Below are 19,730 nucleotides of genomic sequence, written 5' to 3' on the forward strand. Positions count from 1 at the left end.
CTGCACCAAGTAGTAATGTGGCATCATAGAGCCTATTCATGGACAGGAGGTGATGTGTTAATTCATAAATTGCAGAAATCTTTATAGGCTCCATTCTTACTATTCTAACAAGCCCTAGAAGGAAGAAAACCATGCTGGCTGTAAGGCAAAAAGCTTCACACTCAGTTTTACAACCCCAGAGAGCAACTAGAGAAGATAAGGTGGTTAAATGAGATCCAAAGGCTGCTGAACAGCCAGCATAATTGTGCATCCCCCGGGCATATTTTGTTCTTAGCTGATCTCCACAAAAGAAGCAAAGTCAGGAAATTGCAGGCATTAGGTGACTGTCATGATATTAAGAGAAAGTCATGAATCAGCTGCCACCGCAATGATGTTACATGGTGAATGTTCCTCCGATGGGGGCTGCAGAACGGCAGTCAAGTGGTGAACTTTCAGCGGCAATGCCAGAAGTGTTCCACGGGGACATTCTCAAGCCACAATTTAATATAGAATGATACATGTGACTTCATGGGGGTGCTATGGGCAGAAAATACTACACTGGTAGGAGCAAAGAGGACAAAATTCTTGCTCGCGGGAGAAGACAATGGATGGTTATGTGGAAGCTTTAACAATTAAAAAGCTTCACTTGCAAGAAAATGGTTAATAGCTAAATTTATAATGTTTCAAACATTTAAAATAATTGACCAAATCTACAAAAATAAGGCAAAAACAAAACACTTAAAAGCAATGTCAGCAGGATATTGCTACCTCATCTGAGGGCAGCATAATGAAGGAAAATAGACCCTTATTCCAGTGATGTGCCACTTAGTTTACTGGGTGCAGAAGTTGTGACACAGTTTTTAGATGCAGCATGTAGCAGAGAAAGTTAACCCCGTCCACATTAGGCTCTCTATAAAGAGAGTCTATTGACTGTGAGCTGCCCATCAAAGGAGGGGACGTAGCTTTCCCTTCATTGCAAGTAAACAACAGCACACAGCCAAAAAAGGACAAGTCATTGAAATCTGTGTTTTTCAGTCCCTATCGCATGTGGCCTTGAGATTACATAGCAAAAACCTGCTGAAAGATTCCCTTTAAGAGCCTTCAAACATACCTATGTGGAAAACAATAAAACCGGGGTGCAAAGAGTTGGGCGCCATTTACACCACACTTGGAGCTGCAACTAAATAGGTTGTCTGGGACTTCAACACTGATGGCTTACACTTAGGATAGATCATTAACCCTAGAACGCATGATCATAAAAATCTACACTTTCACATACCTGGGGCCTTTTAGGCCCGTGTGCAAATAACATGGAATAACTCAAACAAAAATGACAAACAACTATATACCTGAGGAATACCTAGAGTTTCAAAATTCTAAGTAAAGTAATCTTGCAGAAAATAGAAAACAATTAACAGGGCGGGCCTGCGAGGCCCCAGGTATGCGTTCTAGGGTTAATGTCTGATTGGTGTGGGTGCTGGGTGTCGCACCCCCAGCCAATCAGCTGTTCCCAGAATCAACAGTAAAGTGGTCACAGCTGGGTATTGCATATCTGCCCCATTTTTGAATCAATAGGGTGGGTGCCAGTACCTGGCCGTGGCCTCTATTCTGATGATGGCATTCCGCTGTGCAGCTCCACAACTAAGCAGCTCCAGCCACCAAGGGCCATGGGAACATGTCACATGACCGGGTGTCACACCCCCACCGATTACACATTCATCACCTATCCTATGGATAGGCCATCAATATTAAGGTCAAACACAACCCATTTAATTTATACATACTGTGACAAAGTCACTGGAGGGGAGATGTGTAGCACTGAGATTGTTCGCTCCAGTAATATAAACATAGGAAAATTGTTACAGCACACGAAGGGTAAAGAGGGGTTAATCAGCCATGCTTAGTGCTAGGGTTATTAAACACCTGTAGAGAGGGAGGAGTTCAGAGGATAAATTCCCAGCCTTTTAGAGCATTTGGTGTGGAGTGGTTCTGGAGTAACAAGCTCTGGAGCTGTATTGACATGTGAAGGGAACTAAACCTTAGGTTGTTTGTTTCTGAAGCGGGCAGTTACCAGTAGCAATGAGGACTGTGCCATACGTTATGCTTTGTTTTTCCTGTTCGGCAGGGAAGGCCGTGTTTGTTTTGCTAACATTGCTGTGGTTTATGCAGCACTCTTAAAAAATCATCAGAAAATTTAAAAAGAGACAGTGTTCCTGTGTCTACCCCTATGTGCAGCCGAGTGAACATATCTACCACAATACATTCTCTTCAAACTGCTAAACTAAATAAAAAAAAAAATTATGCAACTGTATGTCACCATAGTTTTATGCTATTGCCCTACCATTATAAAAAATATCTACTTTGGAGGTAAATATCATGGCAGATGTAAGGCAGCGCTCGTCATCATACTGGGGGTAACTCGCTTCGCTGCGTCAATCAATGCACACGTGCAATGTCTTTACGTTTTTCACACAGTGTTGCAGTTTATTATGGCACTTCATAAACCGTTGTTCACACACAGTTCATCTTAGTCCGCCACCGGCAGGTTTACACACATAAACAATTCATGAGCCAAGTGGCACACCGGCCCACTTGCTCCAGGTTACAGCTTACGGCAAGGTAATAATAGCAATGTTCATATCACAATGTCCATATAGCACAGGGTATTACCTTTGCCGGGTTTAGCTGTCCCAGTCCGTTACTCTGCCACCACTGTGGCTCTGCGGATTCCCAGGTAGGGGTCTCCAGCCGTCGTTCCCTCAAAGGCCACTGACATCCACACAGGATCCAGGCTCTGCCTTCCAGGACTCTTACTCAAGCCGGCTCTCCCTCAAAGGCCACTGACATCCGCACAGGATCCAGGCTCGACCTTTCAGGTACCAGGCTTCACTTCAAAGCCGCTGCCTTCCAAGGCCACTAGCATCCGCACAGGATCTAGTCTTTGCCTTCAGGCTGCCAGGCTTCACGGTATCACGGTATCCCACACACATGGGGAACAGGCCTCACGCCTCTCACACCGAACACACCTGTCTCAAATTAAGCAGGTTTATATATGCTGTGCACAGACAGCCTCATACTGACAGGACCTTGCTGATGTCACAGTCATGTGATCAGTCAGCTGTGTGTATAGGTCCTGTGTGCTGTCCCAGTCATGTATACAGAGCTTTACTGTGCATGCAGGACCTGGGTGATGTCACAGTCATGTGACCAGTCAGATAAAGGGGAAGGTACATGGTCCAGTAAGCACATCCTGGACCATTTACAGTAATGCTAGCAACCTGCTGCATTACATATCCCCCCTCTCTGTTCAAACTTGTGGGGTTGAACACATAATATACACAATAACACTATAACCCCCAGCTCACATATAGACCATGAACTTTACAATTGTGCTACTCAGCCCCTGGAACCTTAGTCAATGACATTAGCCCATTCCTTAGGGACCTACCATTTGTCACTGTCACTGACTTCGTCAGGTCACCTTTCCGGGTCGTAACTTTGTCAGGTCTCCCCCGCTCCCAGCGGTCAATCAAAACCCTGTCAGATCTTCCCCGCTCCCAGCGGTCAATACAGCAGCGCAACTCGCATGCCCCGGTATCTAAGGTCCGGTTCGACTCCGTACTGTCCCGTCCTCTATTGGGTCGTTTGTATGGGCTGCTCAAACCGGAGTTACTGGAGGTCTCACTACCTCTAAACCCACGCCCACTACTCTCAGGACATCCTAAAAGGTCCCTAACTTCAGCTGTAGCTGTTCTGTTATTTAGGGGGCCCTTTCTCTGTCGGGTCTCACTATTTCTAGACGGCTTCCATCTTCTGCTGCTCAGATGATGCTGTCTATCTACTCGCAGTCTAGCGAGATTCAATTGTTCTACCTCCTGCAGGCAGGTCACTCGGTACTCAATCAGCATGCGTATATATTCTAGGCTTTCTTCTGTTCCTACAGCGGAAAAGGACACCATGCCGTCTTTGTCTGGTATCCAGTCCTGTTGATCACGTGGACTGCTTACTTTCACCACACCAGACTTCTTGACCATCATCTGCATGGCTCGACCGCTTCTCCCAATGAGCTCTCACACCAGAACATGAGGCACCCGGATGACCTCTTCACGCATACTGTGAGCTTTTCTCCTAAGCTCCAGTTGTCTAACGGCTTGTTCCGTCTTCAACCGGAGAAACCGCTTCGTGCGAACACATCACCAGTGCATGTCACTTAGGATAGCCACCCTCTTCACTGCGACTTTGGTCGTGGACAGGACCACCAGCTGTTTAGTTTCTGAGGTCAAGTAGACCTTACAGGCTCCCACAGCCTTCTTAAACTCTTCATGCACGGACTCACGGGTGCATTCTTCCCTCAAGTCCTCGGGTACTTCTACGAGGCACTTGTACCGAGACGTTTCGGTCTCACCAGTGGTTTCCAGACGATCAACCAGCTCAGGTTTCAGGAACAACTGACTTCCAGCTTCTTCACCCTGGATGCTTCCCCTGAGCTGACTCACAGCTACCACTTCACAACTTTTCGTCTTGACCACCTCCACTTCACCTTTATCTTCCAACACCATACTTTTAGCTCTCCTCAGGTCCTCCTTCTCAGGGTCTAAGGGAGTAAGTGCAACTTGTTTGCCTTTTCCCTTCTCCAAGGAGACCTCGTTCACCACGTGACACTTTGCTAGGCGACCTTTGAGCTCTAAAACTTCTCCTTCCAGCTCAGTTACTCGCCTCTCAGCGGCCCGTCTCTGAAGCTCTTCCTGCTTCAACTGCTCTTCCAGCAGCAGAGCTCTCTCAGACCTCTCCGTCTCCAATGTGCCCACTCGGCTCTCAATAGCCAGTCTCTCACGCTTCTCTTGCGTCCACTGGGTTTGTAGCAACTCCTTGAGCTCCCTGATCTCGGCTCTTACTTCCACCGAATCATCCAAGCTCGCATCACTCGAGGAGGTATCAGCTTCACACCTCCCCTCACCAGCGGCCAACTCCTGGCCCTGGTCTGTGGATTCTCAGACAGACTCCTCCATCTTTTTCCGCTCAGCTTCCATCTTGCTGACTGTTTCTTTAAGGTACGTCTCCGCCTTCTGGAGAGCATCACAGGACATCTGTAGCTCCTTCACCTGAGCTTCCAGATCTAGGGTCTTTCCCCGGAGACCATCATTCTCCTCACGGGTGTCTTGCAGAGTGGTCTCAACTGCTTGGCGCACTTGCTCTGCACCCACCTTATCCTCCTCTAGTTTCTCCTTCACCTTGAGGAGATCCTCATAATCTCTCTTACTCTGTTGCAGTTCCCTACTGCGTTCACCACACACCTTCTTGGAGTCACACAGCTCCTGGTTGAGCTGTTTGCGCAGTCGTTCTAGGATTTGTTCGCGTCCAGAAACACCATTCTGCCGCGCCTCCTTCTCAAGCTTCAACTGCAAAACCTCTTCCTGGATTTTGCGGCGGTCCTCCTTAATTGCGTAGAACATTTCCTTCCACTGGTTAATTTCCTCGTTGCTTCCCTTTAGATCTCGCTGTAAGTCCTTCACAAGCTGGAGTATTTTCTGCTGTACAGACTCCAGGTTCAGCTGGTCTGAGGACAAGTTCCCCAGGTTTCCACATAATTGCTGCCCATCACTCTGACCCTGCTGGCCGATAGGTTCCAGCTCTTGGTCACGACTGGCCGCCTCCCCTTCCAGGGCTGTCAGATCCTCCTGACTCGGTACCGTACCGGAGGTTGCTACTGGCAACGTCACCTCCTCTTCTACCTCTAATGGAGGATCCACACTTGAAGCAAAGGCACACAGTACTACCCTCTCTTTATTTTTATTTTCAGCCAAGTCTACAGGAGCAACCTTTTTGTGGCCCTTGCGCCGTCTACGAGATGGGGACTCTCTCACCACGTCTAGCCCCTCCTGACTGAACTCACTTTTTACTTTCATAGTGTCACAGTCAGCTACGGGGTCTGTGTCACTACCCATGGTGTTGTGGACTAACAGGTCACCTCCCACTTTGACGTCACCCCCTTCTACTGGAGTTACCCCGTTATCAACGGTCACATTGTCATTTTTAGGAGGCACCAACCCACCAACAGTAACAATTTTCAGTTTTCTACACTCCACACTCTTGTGAAAATCCGCCCCTTTTTTAGACTCCGCCCCCTTTTTAACAACCACACCGGCAGGGTAATTTTTACACAAAAAATCAGCAGTAGTCTTAGGACTCAGTTCACAACATCTCTTACCACCTCTCCGGGCACTCTGGGACAACACTGCCGCCCCCGGAGAGTCCATAGAATGGTCCACTGCCGCCATTCCATATGGTGCCCACAGCTCCTGCGGTTCCTGCACCATGTCCAGTAAAAGTTTCCCAAATACCTGCTCCGGTCCCAACCGGCCCTTCAACCGCTCAATAGCTCCAGACAGATCTGCTGCTTTGCGCACAGCCATCGCGGTACACTGTTCACACTAGCACTTCATCGCTCTCCCGGAAAATTTTTCGTGGCCCCACCAAGCCACCGCAAAACCGGATTTGAGTGCGATGAGAATCTTCGCAACCCCGCCGAGTTGCCGCAAGATGCTTTATACTTCGTGAGCCCCGCCGAGCCACAGCAAACCAGGTTTGAGTGCGACGCCAATCTTCGCAACCCCGTCGAGTTGCCGCAAGATGCTTTATCCACACTCGTCGTCCTGTGCCGTTGCCCCTAACAACCGGGGTTGTCGTTGCCACTAGCAACCGGGCTGCCGTTGCCCGCACTCTCGAACCATATGTAAGGCAGCGCTCGTCATCATACTGGGGGTAATTCGCTTCGCTGCGTCAATCAATGCACACGTGCAATGTCTTTACGTTTTTCACACAGTGTTGCAGTTTATTATGGCACTTCATAAACCGTTGTTCACACACAGTTCATCTTAGTCCGCCACCGGCAGGTTTACACACATAAACAATTCATGAGCCAAGTGGCACACCGGCCCACTTGCTCCAGGTTACAGCTTACGGCAAGGTAATAATAGCAATGTTCATATCACAATGTCCATATAGCACAGGGTATTACCTTTGCCGGGTTTAGCTGTCCCAGTCCGTTACTCTGCCACCACTGTGGCTCTGCGGATTCCCAGGTAGGGGTCTCCAGCCGTCGTTCCCTCAAAGGCCACTGACATCCACACAGGATCCAGGCTCTGCCTTCCAGGACTCTTACTCAAGCCGGCTCTCCCTCAAAGGCCACTGACATCCGCACAGGATCCAGGCTCGACCTTTCAGGTACCAGGCTTCACTTCAAAGCCGCTGCCTTCCAAGGCCACTAGCATCCGCACAGGATCTAGTCTTTGCCTTCAGGCTGCCAGGCTTCACGGTATCACGGTATCCCACACACATGGGGAACAGGCCTCACGCCTCTCACACCGAACACACCTGTCTCAAATTAAGCAGGTTTATATATGCTGTGCACAGACAGCCTCATACTGACAGGACCTTGCTGATGTCACAGTCATGTGATCAGTCAGCTGTGTGTATAGGTCCTGTGTGCTGTCCCAGTCATGTATACAGAGCTTTACTGTGCATGCAGGACCTGGGTGATGTCACAGTCATGTGACCAGTCAGATAAAGGGGAAGGTACATGGTCCAGTAAGCACATCCTGGACCATTTACAGTAATGCTAGCAACCTGCTGCATTACACAGACTACTGAGAAATGTTGACTTGTGAAATGTAGGACACCAGAATTATATTTTGGCAAATGGCTGGAGAATAAAACCCTACCAGAATGTGAAAAGATAATTTTTTGAAAATTTTACAAATACTTGTGGCAGTGGTGGACACGCATGGAAAAGTGCCCCTGTGCAAACCCCCCCCAAAAAAACAGTATATGGACTCCTTGCAGTACAATGACGCGTCAGTGACAAAAGCTGCCTACTACTTTGGAGGTGGAACTGGGCCCAGTTACCTATTGGGCCCCAGTGCAGTTGCACCAATGGGATGTCCGCCCCTGACTTGTGGGGTAAACAGTGCAATACTCATATGAGATCACTTGATATCTCAACAGAACCCTTTATACTGCTCAAGTTAATACTCACAGAACAGCATCAGGCACCCAGTAGGTTGCTAGATATGTGATCCATCCAAACATGACCACATTGAAGGTAGGCTCACATAGATAGTTATGCTGTTGAATTCTGAAAAATTTGAAGGCTGCAGATGGGAAAATCGCAACGCTGGTCAATATACGTCAGTTATATCTTGTATCGTTAGATCAGAACTGCAATTTTGCAAACATTACAGACAAATTCTGCTAGTATTCCTTGCTTTGGTGATTTTCATACGGAAAGACACAGTAGAGTGCATTGTAGTAACCTGATGTAAAAGAAAACCCTGCCAAATTGGGGCTCGGATTAATTGCTAAGGAGCTGCCTAATAATCAGCATGTGAACACTTTACAAAAGGAAGCAGTAGAACTGTGATTGCATCTCTGCAGTATGATATAAGTTGTCGCTATCCCCAAACCCCAGCACCCTCTAACCAAATCATCATCTCTCCTTCCCTCTTACCTCCCCACCTGACCTCATCTACAGACCTGCTCCTCAAACGCAGATCTATCCCACCAAAACATAACACAAGACGGACACTCTCCTCCCACCTGCTCTCCCTCTCTCTGCTTCTCCTCACTGCTGGCAACATATCTCCCAATCCTGGACCCCCACAGCTTGCACCTTCCACCAATTCCCCCACCTATCGCTTCAAACCAAATGCAAACTACCGCAACCTCTCCTACGTAAAACCCGTGCACCAGACGCCCACCCCCCTGCTCCCTCTCTCTGGAGCACTCTAGAATGCCCGCTCTGTCTGCAACAAGCTCCATTGTGTCCACGACCTCTTTACCTCTCTCAATCTTTCCTTCCTAGGTATCACAGAGATATGGCTGACACCCTCCAACACTGCCTCCTCTCCTGCGCTGTGTTACGGTGGCTTGCACTTCACTCACACTCCTCGCCCTGGTAACAGACATGGTGGAGGTCTTCTCCTTTCTAACAACTGCACCTTTAGCCCTACCCAACCTCTACCTTCCCTTATTCTCGCTTCTTTTGAAGTCCACTCTGTCCGCATCTACTCTCCCTTCAACCTCCAAGTGGCTGTCATATACCGACCATGCCCGGTCACTGCCTTTATTGACCAATTCTCCACCTGGCTTCTTTACTTTCTCTCTGCTGACATTCCCACAATCATCATGGGCGATTTCAACATCCCCACTGACACTCGCCAGTCAACAGCATCCAAACTCATGTCACTTCATCCTTTGGACTTGCTCAGTGGTCCTCCTCAGCCACCCACACAGATGGACACACACTAGACCTCATCTTCACCCGACTCTGCTTCCTATCTAACCTCACAACCTCCCCCCTACCCCTATCTGACCACCATCTACTCACCTTCTCATCCCTGTCCTCCTCACCTGTCACCCATGTCCAGCAACTAGCACACCCCTGCAGAAACCTTGCACATCTAGACACCCACACACACTGACTATACTCTACCACTGACATCCATATATTCATTCCACGACACAGACCGCGCCACTGCTTTCTACAATGCCACTCTCGCATCAGCTATTGACTCGGTCGCCCCACTTGTGCATGGCAGAGCGGCCTTGAAAGAAAACAAATTCTCAAGATGACTTCACAGCATTTAAACAAGCAACACTCACATTCAAATCAGCCCTCACCTCTGCTAAACAGGCCTACTTCACAACCCTCATATCTAACGTATCCTACAACCCCAAACAGCTATTCAACACTTAACTCTCTCCTCCGTCCTCCACTGCCACATCCGACCTCAGTCATCTCTGCGGAGGAGTTTACCACACACTTCAAAAACAAGATTGACCAAACAAGGCAAGTCTTTACTGTCTAACCACCACAACCCCTTTGTTTTCCAGACCATTACCCTTCCCAACATCACAGAAAGAGACCTTACTCGTCTCCTCTCCAAATCACACCTCACCACTTGTGCACTCGACCCCATCCCATCTCCTCCCCAACCTCAAACCCACACTCATCCCATCCCTAACCCATCTCTTCAACATATCACTAACTTGTGGTACCTTCCCCGCTGCCTTCAAACATGCCACAATCACGCCCATCCTCCAAAAGCCATCCCTCAACCCAACCGCCTTGTCCAGCTACCGCACCATATCGCTGCTCCCATTTGCCTCCAAACTCCTTGAGGAACACGTTCACGCTGAATTTTCCTCTCACTTCTCATCTAACTCTCTCTCTTTGACAACTGACAATCCGGCTTCCACCCCCACCATTCCACCGAAACTACCCTTACCAAAATCACCAATGACTTACTTACAGCCAAAGCTAACAGACAATTCTCTGTACTCCTTCTTGACATGTCCTCTGCTTTCGACACAGTTGACCACTGCCTCCTTCTACAGATCCTCTCTTCCTTTGGCGTCAAAAACCTTGCCCTATCTTGGATCTCCTCATACCTTTCTATCCACACATTTAGAGTCTCCCACCCCGCCCCCTCTCTGTTGGAGTCCCTCAAGGCTCTGTCCTAGGACCCCTACTCTTCTCAATCTATACCCTTGGCCTGGGACAGCTCATAAAATCCCATAGCTTCAAGTACCATCCGTACGCGGATGACAACCTGATCTACCTCTCTGGCCCAGATGTCACCACTCTGCTATCCAGAATCCCAGCATGTCTACCAGCCATATCCTCCTTCTCCTCCCGCTTCCTCAAGCTCAATGTGGACAAAACTGAACTCATCATCTTTCCCCCATCTCGCATATCTTCCTCACCGGATCTTTCTATCACAATAAATGACATCACACTTTCCCCTTTACCGGCAATCCGCTGCCCCGGAGTAACCCTTGACTCTGCCCTGTCCTTCAAATCCCACATCCAAGCTCTCGCCACCTCCTGTTGCCTCCAGCTCAAAAATATTTCCAGAATCCGTCCTTTCCTCAACCCTCAATCTACAACACTGCTTGTGCATGCCCTCATCATCGCCCGCCTTGATTACTGCAATATTCTCCTCTGTGGCCTACCTGCTAACAATCTCGCACCCCTCCAGTCCATCCTCAAATCTGCTGCATGACTGGTTCATCTCTCGCCTCGCTACTCCTCTGCTACTTCTCTTTGCAAATCCCTTCACTGGCTCCCAATTGCCCAGCATATCCAGTTCAAACTAACACTGACCTACAAAGCCATCCATAACTGCTCTCCTCCATACATCTCTGAACTAATCTCCCAATACATTACTGTACGTAATCTCCGGTTCTCCCAAGACCTCCTCCTCTCCTCCACACTTAGTCGTTCCTCAGCCAATCGCCTCCAAAATTTCTCCCGAATATCCCCCATCCTATGGAATTTTGTGCCTCAACATGTCCGATTATCCGCCACATTTGGATCCTTCAGACGGAACCTGAAAACCCATCTGTTTAAACAAGCTTACAGCCTGCCATGACCTTGCTTGCTGCCACCTCACCAACACCGGAGTTACTGCAATCCCCCCAACCTACTGTCTCCTTCTCCGTTCCTGTAGAATGTAAGCCCGCAAGGGTAGGGTCCTCTTCCCTCTGTACCAGTCTATCATTGTTAGTTCATTTACTGTAAGTGATATCTGTATGTTGTATGTAACCCCTTCTCATATACAGCACCATGGAATCAATGGTGCCATATAAATAATAAGAATAAATACAGATCAGTTCAAAATATGTAACTTGAGAGTAATTTACTTTAACAAATTAGCATAATGTACATGTGTAAAATTACAGATGTGTTAATACTACAATTTGAGTGCCAAACTTTAGGTAAATACACTGTTATATTACAAAAACATGTGTATTATAACACCTCAGAAATATATTATCTTCTGCATTATTTGGACAAGTCCCCCAGAATAAAACCTATTATTCAAGAGCATATAAAATATTTTTCTTCCTAAATGGATGTATAGATAACTGCTACATGGTGTCATCTTTTCCATGCTCATTATGAAAATAATCAAGGTACAATACAGCCTTAAACCATGTAGAATATCATGGGAAAGTATAAAAAGGATTTCCTAATCACAGTAAGCATTCCATTGTTCTTCACTTCCGTTACACGCAGTTCATTCTTCTCCAACATTAATTATGATACACAACACTTAATTATTGTTCCTTACAATGTTCTCACTTTTAGGAGAACCAGGGTGCAACTCAGAAATGGGAAAATGCAATATTACATTTTGAATAAAAAAAACAACAAATACCCTCAGATAATAGAGTGAATATCACATTATTAGAATTACTCTGTGCAGCTCTCAGATTACATAACAAAAACCTGGTGACAGCAATAAATGTCACTTACTGGGTTATCTTCTGCAGTTTTGATAAAACCACTATTTTAACTGCTGCAGATCTATCATTTCTTTGAATGTGAAGCTTTCTATAACCCCACTCACGCCACTGATAGTTTTTTGCCTATGCACAGTGGAGACAAAGCTACCAATCAATGGTAGGGGCACGGTTGGGCTACATGACAGCAGGTGTACTAGACATCTAGTGATAATCTCCTGCTGAAAAGCTCTACAACTTTCCATTATGCTTATTTATTTTACTCACTTATATAGAACCATTAATTCCACAGGTCCTTGCAGACGTTATCGGCACTGTCCCCATTGGTGCTCACAATCTAGATTCCCTATCAGTATGTCTTTGGGAGTATGGGAGGAAACCCACCAAAACACGGAGAGAACATACAAACTCCTTGCAGATGTTGTCCTTGGTGGGATTTGAACCCAGGACCCCATCGCGGCAGTGCTAACCACTGAGCCACCGTGCTGCCCTATGTTTCAATTACCATTTTTAATATATCAGTTTTTGATCAGTGAATGGAAACACTCGTTTACATGCAAAGTCTGAAAACACATGCTAATCTAGTACTACTATAAAGCCTTCCAAACAAAATAGATAGCCAACAGCTGTCTCCGCCAACTCCCCCACAGACAGGATACCATGGCAGAGAGCGCCTGTGTTCTCTATGAGAGAGCCGTTGCCAGACACATCTGGTGGCAGCTTACCACCAGGCGAAGAAAAGGATTTGGTGGTCCAAAATTGGACATATTTGATCCTTCTTTCCCTCCGGCATCATCTGTTGGGGTAGAGTCAAGAGGCCCACATACCTTTATGCAAATTATACTGTCGGCCAATCCCATTGATATCAGTGGCTTCATTAGTCGGACACGTATGGAGATCTTAAGAAATTAATACAATTGTCTCCAATTTGGGTAATGCTGCTTGAGGTCAATACATCAGCAGCTGCTACACTATCTATCCTGATAGTTTGCTACAATGTATCAGTCTGTACCTCATGCTGTTTAGCTCACAGAGCATTGCCTAGACCAAATACAATTGTTCCCATTTTCAGCTGATAGCAGGACTAGGTTTTGCTGCCTTTGCACAAACAGTGCTCCCATTCATAAATGTTTTGCAAATGGTGACAACCTGAATTATTAGTTCTAGAAGCCATGGACTTTATTTACATAAAATTTTTTGTAAAACTCATTGAATGAAATCTGATAAATTTTGTTAACACAATTGTAGGTGTTTTTTTTTTTTTTTAAAAAAGACCTTAACTATGGCCTTGCCAGAAAGCATCTTTATAACATGGAATCACACACCAAAGATAACTCTTCACTTCTATTTTTGATCAATTCCACCAATAAAAGTAATAGTAATCCACGTACAGTTCTCAATATTGAACTTGCAACACCAAGAAGGAAAAAAAACACGTAATGGAATACTGAAAATTACAGGATTGATAGACCAGTTAATGATCTGTAAATGAAAAAAATATTTTAAAAACCTCTCGATTCATTTAGAATGACAGTGAGCGCCACACTGAGAATGAGCCCATATGCAGAAATACACGCACATACAGTTATAGCCAAAAATGTTGGCTCCCTTGAAAATGTTCCAGGAAATTAAGTAATTCACCCAGAAAATTATTCCAACAACACTTTGTTATACACGTGTTTATTTCCTTTGTGTGTATTGGAACACAAAAAAACACAGAAAAAAAGCTAATTGGACAATAATTTCACACAAAACACAAAAAATGGGCCAGAGAAAATTGTTGGCACTCTCAACTTAATATTTGGTTGCACACCCTTTGGAATAAATAACTGCAATAAATCACTTTCTATAGACATCAATAAGCTTCTTACACCTCTCAACTGGAATTTTGGACCACTCTTTTAAAAACCAGGTCTCTCATATTTGAAGGGTGTCTTCTCCCAACAGCAATTCTAAGATCTCTCCACAGGTGTTCAATGAGATTTAGATCCGTACTCATTGCTGACCACTTAAGAACTCTCCAGCACTTTGTTTCCATCCATTTCTGGACGCTTCTTGAAGTATGTTTGGGGTCATTGTCCTGCTGGAAGACCCGTGAGCTAGGACGCACACCCAGCTTTCTGATACTGCGCACTACATTGTAACCCAAAATCCTTCACTAATCTTCAGATTTCATGATGCCTTGCACACAGACAAGGCACCCAGTTCCAGAGGCAGCAAAATAACCCCAAAACATCTTTGAACCTGCATCATATTTGACTATAGGTAATATGTTCTTTTCTTTGTAGGCCTCATTCCATTTTCGGTAAACAGTAGAATGATGTGCTTTACCAAAAAGCTCTATCTTGGTTTCTTCTGTCCACAAGACGCTATCCCAGAAAGATTTTGGTTTACTCACATACATTTTGGCAAACTATAGTGTAGCTTTTTTATGTCTCTGTGTCAGCAGTGGGGTCCTCCTGGGTCTCCTGCCATAGCATTTCATTTCATATAAATGTCGACGGATTGTTCACGCTGACACTGCTTCACCCTGAGCCTGCAGGACAGCTTGAATTTCTTTGGAACTTGATTGGAGCTGCTTATCCACCATCCAGACGACCCTGCATTGCAAGCTTTCATCAATTTTTCTCTAACATCCATGGAGATCATCTTCCATGCCGTGGGTTGTAAACTTCTTGGTTAAGGTGCGCACCTTGAACAAATTAATCTTAACATCTGTGGAGAAGGACCTGTAACCTTGAGAATGTTGATATTATTCAACAATTTTGGTTCTCAAGGCCTCAGACAGTTCTCTCCTCTTTCTGTTCTCGATGCTTAGTGTGGCACACACAGACACACAATGCAAAGATTGAGTCAAGTTTTCCCCTTTTTATCTGGTTTCAGGTGTGATTTTCATATTGCCCAAAGGTGAGTGAATGAGAATCAAAGCTCATTTTTGGGGTTTACTATGAAATTATGTCCAATTTAGATTTTTTTCCAGACATTTTTGTGTTGTTTCAATACACACAAAGGAAATAAACATGTGTATAACAAAACATTTGTAATTGCAATAATTTTCTGGGAGAAAATACATCATTTTCTGAAACAATTTCAAGGGTGCCAACACTTTCAGCCATAAGCACGCACACGCGTGTGCGTGTGTGTGTACACACACACCCCGTATTTTTCGAACCATAAGACGCCCTTTTTGTCCCCAGAAGTTAGAAGGAAAATGGGGGGGTGCGTCTTACGGTCCAAACGTTACTTTACCGGTGGTGGTGGAGCGGGGATCGCAGGGTCCTCCGGCGGCGGCAGAAGTGAGATGCGGCTGGAGCCGGGGCCTGTACCTGTGCTGGAGTGGCTGGTGTCAGCTGGTGAAGCAGAGGAGCCGGGGCCTGTGCCGGGCTGTGGGTGGCGTCCGGCGGTGAGGCAGAGGAGCCAGGGCCTGTGCCGGGCTGTGAGCAGTGTCCGGCTTCCCGTGGTCATCTTCCTGGAGCCGTGATCTACAGGAAAATGGCCGCCTGAGCCGGCGCATGCGCCGACCGGGAGCTCCTCTGCTTCACCGCCGGACACTGCTCACAGGTCCACAGGTTCCGGGCAGGCCACAGGCCCCAGCCAGACACCGGCATCTCACCTCTTTTGCTGCCGCCGGGTCCCTGAGGCAGGGAATGGAGGGACCTGCAATCCTGCTCCACCATCACCGCAACTCACAGCTATTGGAGCACCGGCTATATGTATCCAGGGTCCGCAGCATTCCTCCACTTCTGCCGGGACGGTTTCCTGAAGGACCTTGCCTCCTGCTCCACCACCCCCCAGGTAAGATACCTAATCGGACTATAAGACAGACCCCATCTTATAAAAAAAATATTTTTTTTCCTATTTTCCACCTCAAAATTTGGGGTGCGTCTTATAGTCCGAAAAATACGGTATGTGTATGTATGTGTATACATATATATATATATATATATATATATATATATATATATATATATATATATATATATATATATATATATATGTCTCTGGCAAAAATTAAGAGACCACTGCACATTATATATATTTATATACAGTGTACAGTACAGACTAAAAGTTTGGACACACCTTCTCATTTAAAGATTTTTCTGTATTTTCATGACTATGAAAATTGTACATTCACACTGAAGGCATCAAAACTATGAGTTAACACATGTGGAATTATATACTTAACAAAAAAAGTGTGAAACAACTGAAAATATGTCTTATATTCTAGGTTCTTCAAAGTAGCCACCTTTTGCTTTGATAACTGCTTTGCACACTCTTGGCATTCTCTTGATGAGCTTCAAGAGGTAGTCACCGGAAATGGTTTTCACTTCACAGGTGTGCCCTGTCAGGTTTAGTAAGTGGGATTTCTTGCCTTATAAATGTGATTGGGACCAACAGTTGTGTTGTGCAGAAGTCTGGTGGATACACAGCTGATAGTCCTACTGAATAGACTGTTAGAATTTGTATTATGGCAAGAAAAAAGCAGCTAAGTAAAGATAAACGAGTGGCCATCATTACTTTAAGAAATGAAGGTCAGTCAGTGCGAAAAATTGGGAAAACTTTGAAAGTGTCCCCAAGTGCAGTTGCAAAAACCATCAAGCGCTGCAAAGAAACTGTCTCACATGAGGACCGCCCCAGGAAAGGAAGGCCAAGAGTCACCTCTGCTTCTGAGGATAAGTTTATCCGAGTCACCAGCCTCAGAAATCGCAGGTTAACAGCAGCTCAGATTAGAGACCAGGTCAATGCAACACAGAGTTCTAGCAGCAGACACATCTCTTCAACAACTGTTAAGAGGAGATTTTGTGCAGCAGGCCTTCATGGTAAAATAGCTGCTAGGAAACCATTGCTAAGGACAGGCAGCAAGCAGAAGAGACTTGTTTGGGCTAAAGAACACAAGGAATGGACATTAGACCAGTGGAAATATGTGCTTTGGTCTGATGAGTCCAAATTTGAGATCTTTGGTTCCAACCACCGTGTCTTTGTGCGACGCAGAAAAGGTGAACGGATGGACTCTACATGCCTGGTTCCCACCATGAAGCATGGAGGAGGTGTGATCGTGTGAGAGTGCTTTGCTGGTGACACTGTTGGGGATTTATTCAAAATTGAAGGCATACTGAACCAGCATGGCTACCACAGCATCTTGCAGCGGCATGCTATTCCATCCGGTTTGCGTTTAGTTGGACCATCATTTATTTTTCAACAGGACAATGACCCCAAACACACCTCCAGGCTGTGTAAGGGCTATTTGACCAAGAAAGAGAGTGATGGGGTGCTACGCCAGATGACCTGGCCTCCACAGTCACCAGACCTGAACCTAATCGAGATGGTTTGGGGTGAGCTGGACCGCAGAGTGAAGGCAAAAGGGCCAACAAGTGCTAAGCATCTCTGGGAACTCCTTCAAGATTGCTGGAAGACCATTTCCGGTGACTTCCTCTTGAAGCTCATCAAGAGAATGCCAAGAGTGTGCAAAGCAGTCATCAAAGCAAAAGGTGGCTACTTTGAAGAACCTAGAATATAAGACATATTTTCAGTTGTTTCACACTTTTTTGTTAAGTATATAATTCCACGTGTTTTTTCATAGTTTTGATGCCTTCAGTGTGAATGTACAATTTTCCTAGTCATGAAAATACAGAAAAATCTTTAAATGAGAAGGTGTGTCCAAACTTTTGGTCTGTACTGTATGTGTATATAATATATACTGTGCGCGTGTATAACTACTTGTAGATTGTGAGCCCTCGCGAGCAGGGTCCTCGCTCCTCCTGTACCAGTCGCTGTCACATTGTGTTCAAGATTATTGTACTTGTTTTTGCTATGTATACCCCTTTTCACATGTAAAGCGCCATGGAATAAATGGCGCTATAATAATAAATAATAATAATATATACATATACACACACACACAAAAAGCAGTTTAGCTCCTCTAGTAGACAGATCCAAATATAGCATGTGGTTTAGACAGGTTTACTTTAGCCGTTGAAACAGCGGCGTAACTTGATTGTTCGTGGTCCCCAACGCAAAATTTTGTCCTCCCCCTACGCTTCTGGGCCAGGGTGCGATTGCAATCCCTTCTATAGTTACGTCCCTGCACCGAAATGTTAGAAAGTCAGCCATTTAAGACACTGGCTAGCATTCAAAAGGAGAAGAATAAAAGTGATATGACAACCTGTTGTTAAAACATTTGGCAACTGCAAATAAAATCAGGTATGATAGCTCAACTAAATAGATCCATTCTACCAAAACAGCGCAAACAAAAAGCTAAAAAGATGCACAACCAAATCCAGCCTGTGTAAGCAGACCGCACATCCATATGTAACCTGAAACACGGCTGTGCAGCATTGCTCAAGGGAGAAACATTGTACAATGGATTAGAATCTTCATTAAATCTGGAATTCCTGGTCAATAAGGGTATGTGCACATGATGCAGAAATGAAGCAGAAAATTTCTGCACCATTTCTGCATTTCCCTGGCAGAAAAAAAACGCATGCAGATTGTGCATGCATTTTTCCTGCGGAATACATGCGGATTCACATGCGTTTCCGCATGTGGATTGACAAGCGCTTTCCAGGCGATTTTAGCATCACCTGGAAAGTGCTTGACAACTAGGTCACACTATATAAATCCATGCAACCAGCATGGATTTATATAGTGTGACCCGAGAGAATGGTAATGTATACTTTACCCTCTGATGGCCCGCGCTGTCCTGCCCACTCCGTTCTCCCGGCTGCCGGCAACTTTGAATTGAAAGACCTGCCGACGTCAGCGTCACGTGACCCGTCACATGACTCTGACGTCAGCGCAGGTCCTACAACTCACTGCAAGTGCCGGGAACCAAGAAGGAGCGCTGCGCGGGCCGACAGATGGTAAATATACATTTATTTTTTATTTTATTCTTGTTTTACAGCTTTTTTAATGGTACCTGGGTGTGGATGAGACTCTCCTGTCCTCCACACCCGGGTACCATCCGCACATTAGAACGCGCCAATAACGCAAGTACAAATGCAGTCTTGCGGAATTGGCGCGTTCTAATGCAAGTCAATGGCGATGAAAAAGCCGCGTTTCCGCAAAATTAATTGACATGCTGCGGATTTTTGAGCGCAGCGTTTACGCTGCGGAAAAATCCGCATCATGGGCACAGCACATGCGGATTATCATTGGGGAACATTGCTGCCCTTCTACCATGCGTTTTTAATGCGTTTCCGCGGCGTTTAGGCAACTGCAAAAACGCCGCGGAAACGCATTAAATACGCATCGTGTGAACTCAGCCTGAGGCTGAGTGCCCACGTAGCATTTTTCAAGCGTTTATGCTGCGGAATTTCCGCAGCATAAACGCTTGTGAAACGCTAGGTAATCCGCCCCCCATGGTCCCCAAGGGGATTCCGCATGTTCTATGCACATGCTGCGGATTTTTCCACAGCATTTATGCTGCGTACAAAAATCCGCAGCAT

General features: G+C 45.9%; 1 protein-coding gene across 6 annotated transcripts in view; it reads right to left on the reverse strand.

The window, feature by feature from the left end:
* The window catches only part of MLLT3 (MLLT3 super elongation complex subunit), a 388,749-nt gene that overhangs the window by 93,167 nt on the left and 275,852 nt on the right, over positions 1-19,730 (reverse strand). The gene's annotated exons all lie outside the window — the stretch shown is intronic.

Source organism: Phyllobates terribilis, unplaced genomic scaffold, assembly GCF_046119375.1.
Source record: "Phyllobates terribilis strain yellow unplaced genomic scaffold, ASM4611937v1 Scaffold_1__5_contigs__length_1240528914, whole genome shotgun sequence".
Taxonomy (NCBI): Eukaryota; Metazoa; Chordata; class Amphibia; order Anura; family Dendrobatidae; genus Phyllobates; species Phyllobates terribilis.